Source organism: Heteronotia binoei, chromosome 11, assembly GCF_032191835.1.
Source record: "Heteronotia binoei isolate CCM8104 ecotype False Entrance Well chromosome 11, APGP_CSIRO_Hbin_v1, whole genome shotgun sequence".
Classification (NCBI taxonomy): domain Eukaryota; kingdom Metazoa; phylum Chordata; class Lepidosauria; order Squamata; family Gekkonidae; genus Heteronotia; species Heteronotia binoei.
In genome coordinates, this window is record NC_083233.1 from 48,731,708 (window position 1) to 48,742,140 (window position 10,433).

Consider the following 10,433-nt stretch of genomic DNA (forward strand, 5'->3'; position numbering starts at 1 on the left):
TCAGGAGCCACATGTGGCTCTTTCACATATACTGTGTGGCTCTCAAAGCCCCCACTGCCCTATTGGCCAGCTTGGAGAAAGCATTTCTCTCTTTAAATCACTTTGCCAACCCAAGCCAGCCAGCAGCTTGGAGAAAGCATTTAAAGTTGCTTTCTTTCCTCCTTTCCCTCCCATCTATTTGCCTTCCTTTCTTCCTTGTGACTCTCAGAACATCTGGCGTTTATGACTTGCGGCTCTCAAACATCTGACTTTTTTCTATGTGGTTCTTACATTAAGCAAGTTTGGCCACCCCTGAATTACAGTAATAAAACTGGAACTTCTGTTATATTTTCAAGCTACTAAAAGGTCATTAACATTTTTAACATATTGTCTAATGTTCAAGGGGACCTACAAGCTGTCGCCCTGGCCAGTCCACCACTGGTTTGAAGATATTTAGATCATATTTCTTAATTCTACTTTAAAAAAAAATCTAAAGAACAGGATTTGTGGCTTTGAGACTTCCTCAGCTTTGAATCCCATCATGAACACTATGCACAGCCAAGTAGCGAGTCCATGCAGACTCTTGCAAAACTGTTTTCTATTCATGCTGGATTCTTTAAAGCTAAACGGATTGTGGCAAAATGTTAACATTTGTTATTTTTAGTTACATTTCAAAAACAACCACCACTGCAATGGCAACTTTCAAAAAAGTGATTAGACAACAGGCAAAGCAAACCTGTGATCCTGCTATGCCAGCAGCCCACCTAACACCAGCATAGGCAAAGCTGGAATCTTATGCTCTTCTGGCAGAAATATGACAGAGGGGGGGAACTGTCACTTTCTGCAGTGGAAAAGCATAGCAACACCACTGAAATCTATGGCGACACCAAAACCCACCAATCATAGAATGTCATGCTGGTGACACCCCTCTGTTCCATACATGGAAAGAGCCAATCCAGACAGAGTCACACCAGCTCACCCATGATGTCACCACGCCCCACTGCACACACATATGAAGCATAACACAGAAGATGCAAATACAATGCAGTCCCCTTCGGCTGCATGAAGCACTGTGGTGTATCCACTAGGAGCCCTATAATTGCCCATACACCAAGGATCCCTGTCAAGTGGGAATCAAATCCCCTTCTGCTGCAGAGGCTGTAAACAGCTGTTCTTTTGACAAGAGGACACACATGGAAGAGAGGGATGGACTGTCCAAGCACCTCACCCAGCCTATTCCAGAGCTCACTTCAGTGAGAACCCCCAATGGAAGAAACCCTGGCCTCCTGAGGATTAGGGCTCAGGTCTCACCTGGAAATCCAGTGTGCTCCTAGAAGGGGTAGGAGATTTCTGAAGGCAGGAGGAGCAGAGACACTAGGACAAGGTAAGACACAACTGCATATTCATACAAAAACTGTCATCTCCCCAACAGATGGGAGAAAGCACAGAGATACAAGTTCAAATCCTAGTAACACACAACAGAGAGAGGAAAGGGAGAGAGATTCCCCCCCACACACACACACACACATACACTTTTATTCAGGGCAGTAAAGTAATCTGACAGAGCTCAGGATATCAGGATAAGTCCCACTCTGCCCCTGACAACATACATTTGCAGCCCCTTCTCTGATAAAGCTGTGTTAACATTGCCTCATAACCAGTCATGTTAAGGCTATTTTCATACAGAGAAGCAGCTTGCATAGCTGTTTCCTGCAGCCTTACAGACAATGTGATTCTTACCATTAGAATGCATGCAATTAAGCTGATGGACAGTAGGTTCAGGACAGACAAGGAAATACAGCTTTACGGAGAGTGCTTAAAATGTGGAATTCTTTAAAAGGGGATTAGACAGATTCACGGAGGATAATTCTATCAATTACTAGTCATGGTGAGTGAGGGGAACCTCCACATTCAGAGGCACTAAGCCTCTGAATCCCTGAGCCAGGAGGCAACATCAGGGGAAGGCCTTAGCCTCTATGCCCTGTTGTTGGCCGTCCAGAGGAACTGGTTGGCCACTGTGTGAGACAGGATTATGGACTAGATAGATCATTGGTCTGATCCAGCAGGGCTCTTACGTTCTTGGGTTCTTAATACCCTGTCCTAGGTTTTGTGGAGATTTTAACCCTTTCCTCAACCAAAAGTCTTTCCCCCATTTTTCTACAGTTTAACCATAATTAATGTTGCAGCCATGATTAAATTCAACCCCCCAACCCCTGTATTTCTTGAGAATACTACTCCTGGTCTCCCAAAAAAATATTCACAAAGTCGTTCTTGGTATAGACTGTTCAGTTATAGCACTAATTATATTTAGAGCCCTTCTAAAGAAATCACATTCATGATTTATAAGGTAAAAAGCCTCCTTCTATTCACAGCCCCTCCGACAATTTCCTCTGCTGTCACAAGAAGCCTTCTCTAATTCCACAGGGGTCGGGCACCATCAGAAAAGTAATCTTTTGCTGCATGAAAAAGAAGGTCCATTATCCCACTTATTCTTCAATGGAATAAATATCTTTTTAAAGGAACATAAAATCTAACAGAGGAAAGAATTCCATCACAGAGTGTGATGACCACTTATATTTGATGAACAAATTTCCACACAAAGGAAAGAACAAATTCTTGGAGGGGGTGGGGACAGCCTCTTGAAGAGAGATCTAAAGTTCTCACTATCATCCTGCTCACTCACTCCACATGCACACCAGCTCAGCTCCATTTCTAAGCAGTACACATTTGTTTTGGCATGGGAAATGGGTCATATATAAACCTGTCTTATACTGAATCAGACTATTGGTCCATCAAAATGAATATTGTCTACTTAAAGTCTATATTGTCTAGTCAGACTGACAGCAGCTCTCAGGGATCTTTCACATCACCTCCTCTCTGGTCCTTTTAACTGGAGCTGCAATGGACTAAATTTGGAACCTTCTTGTATGCAAAACAGATGTTCTGCCATTGAGACAGCCCTCCCATTCCCCACCCAACCCTCATTTTGTGCAAGGAGGGCAAACCTTCTCACATGATCTGTTGGCATTACCCATATTAATAATGCAATTTTTATTTAAACTATTTCTATACTTCCTCTTAATGAGGTTTTGGAGGCAGTGAATGGACTAAAAGGTTTCTTTAAAAATCATCTACTTCATAATATAGATCCTGGAACATAAAACTGCAGTACAAGACCAAAAGACCGGACCAGGTAGTTAGAATTGCCAACTGCCTGGAAGGGAAAAAATGGCCTGTCCCTTTAATAGAGACATAATGGAATGGTATTTACTAGGTGAGTTAATTTAGGTCCATGCCATGAAATGCTTCAGTTGCCCATTTCCACAAGCTATATCTCTGTTAGACTAAACATTTATCTCCAGGCCTGTTGGCAACCCTAACAGTGCAGTGATAAATGTGCCATTGTTATCTCCTGAGGTGGAATACATGAGAAGAATCCCAAGTTGCTTCCCCAGCATCTCCAGTGAAAAGGATCTTGGGGAGCAAGGCCAGGAAGAGTCTGTCTCTGCCTGGGAAGTCAAAGAAGTCATTCATACTAGGGTAGATGGCTCCAGGGCTTTTTTTGTAGCAAGAATTCCTTTGCATATTAGGATGTACACACCCCTGATGTAGCCAATCCTCCTGGAGCTCACAGTAGGCCCTATACTAAGAGCCCTGTATGCAAAGGAGTTCCTGCTACAAAAAAAGTCCTGGATGGTTCAATGATTTGGTTCACAGTGCAATCTTAAAAATACTTTCCTGGAAGTAAGCCCCATTGAATTAACCTATGTGAGATTCTGAGTAGACCTGCTTGGGGTTGCTGCCTCAGTGTGTTTATGTAAGATAATTTACAAGGCAATCATAAGAAGAGTTTGATCCTTCTAAGCTTCTTGACAACAATGAGTTTAGAAAGATGTGGCTGCCTAGGATTGCACTGGTAGTTTATAATCCTAAAGACACATTCCTGGGAGTAAGATCCATTAAATAACACAGAAATCACTTCTGATTAGGTATAATCCCTGATATCCTTCCTTTAGATCACAGCTGCTCACAGTACTTAAAATCATAACAAAATCTCCCCAAATCACAGAACTCGTGAACATCTCTGGACTAAGGCTAGTAGCCTTTAAATATCGATACTGGTAGTCTTTTCTGGCAGGGCAGGAGACTGTAAGCTAAAGCGGGAAATGTTTCACTCAGCAAATAACACCAGACAGGTCAATGAAAATATCTCAGTAAGTAAGGCTGCAAATCTTTGATTCATGAAGTTATTATATTTATTCAGTGAGATATCTTTGTACAAATGTAAACTTGAAAAATGAAGGTAGATTCTGCAGTTGAGTGTATATCGGGTAGCAAGTGCAGGCTTTCCCCCCTGCATATCTCTTAAAGAAAGCTTTTGTAAATGCCTTTATTAAAGAAGCTAGATAGATTGTATTTTTTTTTCTTGGAGTAACTATAGAACATGCTACCAGAAAAATGTTCAGTTCATCCCAGTCTTTTTTTGGACACTGCAGACATATGAAGTCCTGCTCCCTTAAATGAGAAGTAAAGAAAAAGCCTTGGGATTTTGGTACTGATGCCTCTTCCAGGAATTCAGCTGGGCTATTTATGAGACCATGTTCACCCTATGAATCAGTTGATCACAGCAAGAAGCAAATGAGAACTGGAAGACATTTCAAACACTTGCCACTTGGCTTAATCTGGACTGCTATAGGATGGAAATGAATATATTTGCATATGCAAGAAAGGACATGTCCAAGAAACAATTGTGACACCCTGGATACGCATATTCCTGTGTCTTGTTATCATAGTTTCTCCTCCATGACAACAGTTCAATGTACTTAAAGCTCAAGTAAAGAGTAAAAAAGGAGAAAGCATTTAGAAAAGAGGTCTCTTGGCCACAGCAAATGCCTCTCTTGCTCTCCAAAACCACTTGACATGAATAGCGATCAAAAGAGGAAGGTGAATTAACCTCAACACTTACCTTATGTTCTAGCCAAGAATTCTGCATACAAAAGAAGCTTTCAGTTCAACATAGCCTAGGCCTCCAGAAAATTGTTGTGAGAGATCTGAAAAGCACACCTTTTGAACATGGATCAATCGCTGCCCATTTGCCCAAAGCTGGCTTATTGCAGAAACCTGTTCTGAGTGGGCAGGATGCCACACCCAGCACTACATGGCAGAACAGATGGACAGTCAGTTTAGAACCCTGGACTAACAGAGAAACTCAGTTGTGTCAAGTGAATCATCTGCAATGGCAGTTGCTAGAGAGTCATCCTCCAAATGATGAAGCCATCCACTGGCAAAACAGCCAGCTACTGAAGCTCAACATCTATGTGACACAAGAAATTGACAAAAGTCTTGACAGACAGGCAGCTGAGATGGCAGAGCTGCTCCCCAAAACTTGGCTGCAGCCTTCTTCAAAGATTTAGCTCCCCATCTGCTTCTTTGGACTCATTACTTTTTGCCATGTGCAGTCAAAAATTTGCTAATCGAGACTGGATCCAAACGACAGTGATCTGAAAATACAGTAAATGCTCCCATTCCAAACAAATTTATGTCAGCATTCGGGAGCAGTCAGAACCCTTGCAATTTGATAGTTATTCTGGCATCTTGCTGTTTGTTTTTTATTTCCAGGGCAGCAGACGGGGAAGGGAGAGGAAAGAGTGACTCTGCAACTATGTGCCAGATAGGGATGTCATCCAACCAGAACAGTTAGCCCCTTGCACCTAATGGGATTATCCTGATTGGAGCACTTTCTGCACACAATATTAATTTGCTACTCTCTGCCAATAGTTACATTGTCCCACTGGGTTTGGGAGATCCTTCTGGTTCTGCATATGTTTGTATGAGCTGTTTCATTATCTGAGGTTATTCTGCTCAGGAACAAAAGCTTTCCTTGCGCATTCTATAAAGTAGGACACTGCAGGACATAAGCAGAAGCTAGGCCTCAGGTACATTCACCACCTCATGACAGGAAGCCCATTTGCAGCAGGGGGAAGAAGCAATGGGCATGCTGGCAGAAACACAGCAGGAATGTAAAGACTTGGGAAGAACAGAAGAAGATGCCAAGATTTGGCAGGTCAACCAGCAGGAACTTTCCACAAACTTTCAAGGTGATTCATGAATAGATACACTTCCAGCCAGACTGTCTCCACCCAATCCAAAAGTTCACCAAGCTTCAAAGGCAGCAGGAGGTTCCCTGTGTGTTTGCTGTGTGTTGTTAAGCCAAATGCCCCCAAAACGAGGTTGGGGAATTAGTCAGGTGGGCACCTGGCTCAAACAGGGATCTTTTACCAATGTATACCAGGTTCAACCATCCAGAGAGTAAATGCTCAATGAAAGGACTCTAATTTAATAAAAACAAGTTGTACTTTATTTGGAATAATATAGTTCCTTCACACAAGATAAATTGCACTTCACTCACACATTCACACAGGTCTAAGAAACATAGATAGATCGATAGGGAAAAATAAATGGATACACTGACAGGGTGATATTTACCATCGTAGTCTTCAAGGAAGGCTCTCGTGGCGACAGATGAGGGGATGGGGGAGGACCCGAAACTGATCAGGAATCGGGGATGGATCTATACAGCGGGATGCGGAATACTGATAGAAGCACACACACAAACACCTCCCTGGGGGCATCTTCTTTTTGGGGGGTCGGGGCATAACTTGGTTCCTCTAAATCCAATCTGCACATAACTTGAATGGCATATGGAGGAGCATGAGGTTCCCTGAGAGTTTGATGTCTCTAGTTTGCACAGGGTACATTCTAAACACTCCTGAACCTCTTGAATCTGTGCCTGTCATTTTCCAGTTTGAGTGCCTGTCATTTCCCAGTTGGAGAGCCAGTTTGGTGTAGTGGTTAAGTGTGCATACTCTTATCTGGGAGAACCGGTTTGATTCCCCACTCCTCCACTTGCAGCTGCTAGCATGGCCTTGGGTCAGCCATACCTCTGGCAGAGGTTGTCCTTGAAAGGGCAGCTGCTGTGAGAGCCCTCTCCAGCCCCACCCACCTCACAGGGTGTCTGTTGTGGGGGAGGAAGGTAAAAGAGATTGTGAGCCGCTCTGAGACTCTTTGGAGTGGAGGGCAGGATATAATTCCAATATCATCTTCTTCTTTTTCCCCAGAAAGCACTTTCCTGGGGGTACTCTGTGTGTGGGGGGGGGGGAGACCTGTAACTTGGACCCTGTAACTAATCCTTACCAAACTTGGAGGGCAGGTAGAGGAGGGATGGCCAGAGATTCCCTGTGAGTTTGGTGTCTCTAGCACACTGGCACACAGGGTGGGGAGGGGAGGGCATTCTACTGTGTCACAATCCTCATGAACATAACTGGTTCATTTAGTGCCTAGAGTTTGTGAGAATTTGTGGCTCATGAACTTGGCATGCCACAAACCAAGAATTTGATTGAACTATATTTTCTGAGTTCATGTCCATCCCTAATAATGAATAATATTATCTCTTCGTGCAAGAAAAAATGGTGTATGATTCAGGTACTGAGATCTTTCATATGTCACTCTCATACCTAAAAGCACTGCAGTCAAAGGGGGACCCAGTCTGAATTTGCCTGCCACTCACATGATGCTTTGAGTATATAGATGAGGGAAGCTAATCCTCATCATCTGCACCTTACCTCACTGTGTTCTGCTATTTGAAGTGTATTGTCTCCTGGTCAGGTTCTGATAGAGGAAGTCAATCAGGTTGGGAGGAAAAAAATCTTAAAGAAATAATGTGCAGTGAGTTATAGCACAGGAAGAGGGATTGTTTTAATCCCCTTGCCCCATGCTCCATTTTTGTAAAATAAAATAGACATCCGCCTACCCATACAGTGAGGACCCCAATAAAAGAAGGAAAAACTCACCCACAAATTATTTTAAGCCACCTTAAACCTAGAGGAAAGGTAGAATATAAATGGCTGAATGAATGAATGAATGAATGAATGAATGAATGAATGAATGAATGAATGAATGATGCAGTTCATGCTATCCTGTCTCTGCTGGGCAAGTGAAAATTTTAATTGCCTCTGAAAAAAGAGCACATACTCCTAAATGCTTGAAATTTGAGATAGACAATTCTTTGGATGAGGGTTACAAGCCATGAGAATTTAAGCACAACTGGGTGGCGGGAGTTACACAGAAATGTGTTCCCCATTGAAACCAATGGAATCAACTATCAGATGGATGTCTTAAAATAACTGGATATTATTCTACTATTCAAAGCCCAGTGCAAGCTCTTAAATTGATCTGATATAGTTTCACACACAGGTATTGTCCAGAGTTCTCTGACATGTCCATAGCATATAATGCCCTGTCCTGAGCTCTGTATTACAGACATTATTAATTCTCCTTGGCCATTCTTTTCCCTAATGCCAACCTTCCTTCCTTAACATTTATATGTTCCATGTCTATTCATCTCCAAAATACCTTCTCATTCTGCTTTCTACTCAGACAGCTTCTTTCAGTCAACCTGGATATGTGACCTTTCTGCTCATCTTCCCAACCCACAGCCTTCTCCCCTCTCTCTACAGTTTCTCTTCTCCCACGAGCACACAAGTCCTTTCTGTTGGGATATTTGACTAATATAGTAGTTTTGCCCAGTGAGAGAAGCATGGTACTGAGCACAGTACACAAATCTCCCAAGAAGTATATTGCAAAAAAGAAGTAAACTTACATTTATTCAAGCAGATCCAGTTCACATTCAGGATGCAGTCAAAAGAAGAGAGAGAAGCCTAATCTAAAGAGTACTTTCCCTACTACAAATGGTCAGCTTGTCCAGCATCATGTGTGTGGGAGTATGAGGGCACTGTATCTTTAGGAGAGACCTGTAGAGATGTATGTCTCCATGGAAGGCCATGCACAGAGAGTGAGAGGACAAGGCAAGAAAGAGAGGAGGGGTCAGAGGGCAGCTCCCAGGTTAAGACAAAAAGAGGCATCTCATTTACACACTTAGAGCAATGTAGCATCCAGAAGTGTTGAGGCATGTTGAGTCGCTCACTCCAGCGCTTTCACCCCTGGGCCCTATGTTTGAGTGACCTTCCATTATTCTTACAAAACCTGGTCTACTAGTCAGCAATTTCTCTTTGCTCCAAGCCAGTTAGAATGTCTATAGTGTACCACCTAGTCTATGACATCACTAACAATGGAACTTACAAACAATAAGGACATAAGAGAAGCCATGTTGGATCAGGCCAATGATCCATCCAGTCCAACACTCTGTGTCACACAGTGGCCAAAAAAACAGGTGCCATCAGTGGAGCCAGAACACTAGAAGCCATCCTACTATGCCCCCCAAGCACCAAGAATACAGAGCATCAGTGCCCCAGAGAGAGTTTCAACAATATGTTGTGGCTAATAGCCACTGATGGACCTCTGCTCCATGTTTATCCAATCCTCTCTTGAAGTTGTCAGTGCTTGTAGCTGCCACAACCTCCTATGGCAGGGAATTCCATGTCCATAGTATATTGGCTTTAGATTTTTCACTTTATTAGGCTTATATATAGTAAGCTACAATATTTAGTAAAATAACATTGCCTGCTCTTCCCAACAACACACATAGTCCTGTAACTCTGATTATGGAACCCTATTTTACGTGAAAGCAATATTGGTGTTAATGATCCCAAATGGGTGAAGGACTACAATGATGTCCTTCAATGTCCCATCTTTCCACAATAAGGCAAAGTCATTGATATTTATTGTGCAGAATTTCTATTTACATATAGACAAGGATTTTTTTTACCCCAGGTACTGTAAATCAGATTAATGTATAAATCTTAGAATAAGATCCTACTAAATTATTAGTAAGCTTGTGTTCCTTGAAGATAGTCACTCTTTAGAAAATGTTCTGTCATCTGTTAAAAAGATGTGCAATGGCTTGGTAGGCAAGGTGGGGTTTGGTCTGTTGCAGAAGACACTGTGGGGAAGCTGAAACAAAATTTCTTGCCAAAGCAGAGAGGAATAAATGGCTGTGTGAAGCATCTATGAAAGGACTGTGAAACTGCCGGCCCTTGTTCTCAGAGTCTGGCTGGCTTCCTGCTGCTGAGGGTTTCTCTGTTTGGCATTCCCAATTCCTGTCTTGCTGGAATGTGTCTGAGTAACTGCAGGGAGCCATACTTTGCTAGTCATGGGGCCAGCAGCCTTTTTATATCTAAAGGCATGCCTACTGCCAGGCTAGCCCCCACCCCCACCCCCTGCCAGCAAATAATTGCCCAGGACCTTGCCCTGTTACAGATATAATGGAAAATCTAAAGACAATATATGAACATTTTACAATAATAGTAACTATTGCTTGTGAGGTCCATTGTTAATGATGCCACAGAATAGTTACAAACTTTCTAACTGGCTTGGAGCAAAGTGTATACAGAGAAATAGCTGATAAATAGACCAGGTTTTGTAAGAAGAAGAAGATATTGGATTTATATCCCGCCCTCCACTCCGAAGAGTCTCAGAGCGGCTCACAATCTCCTTTA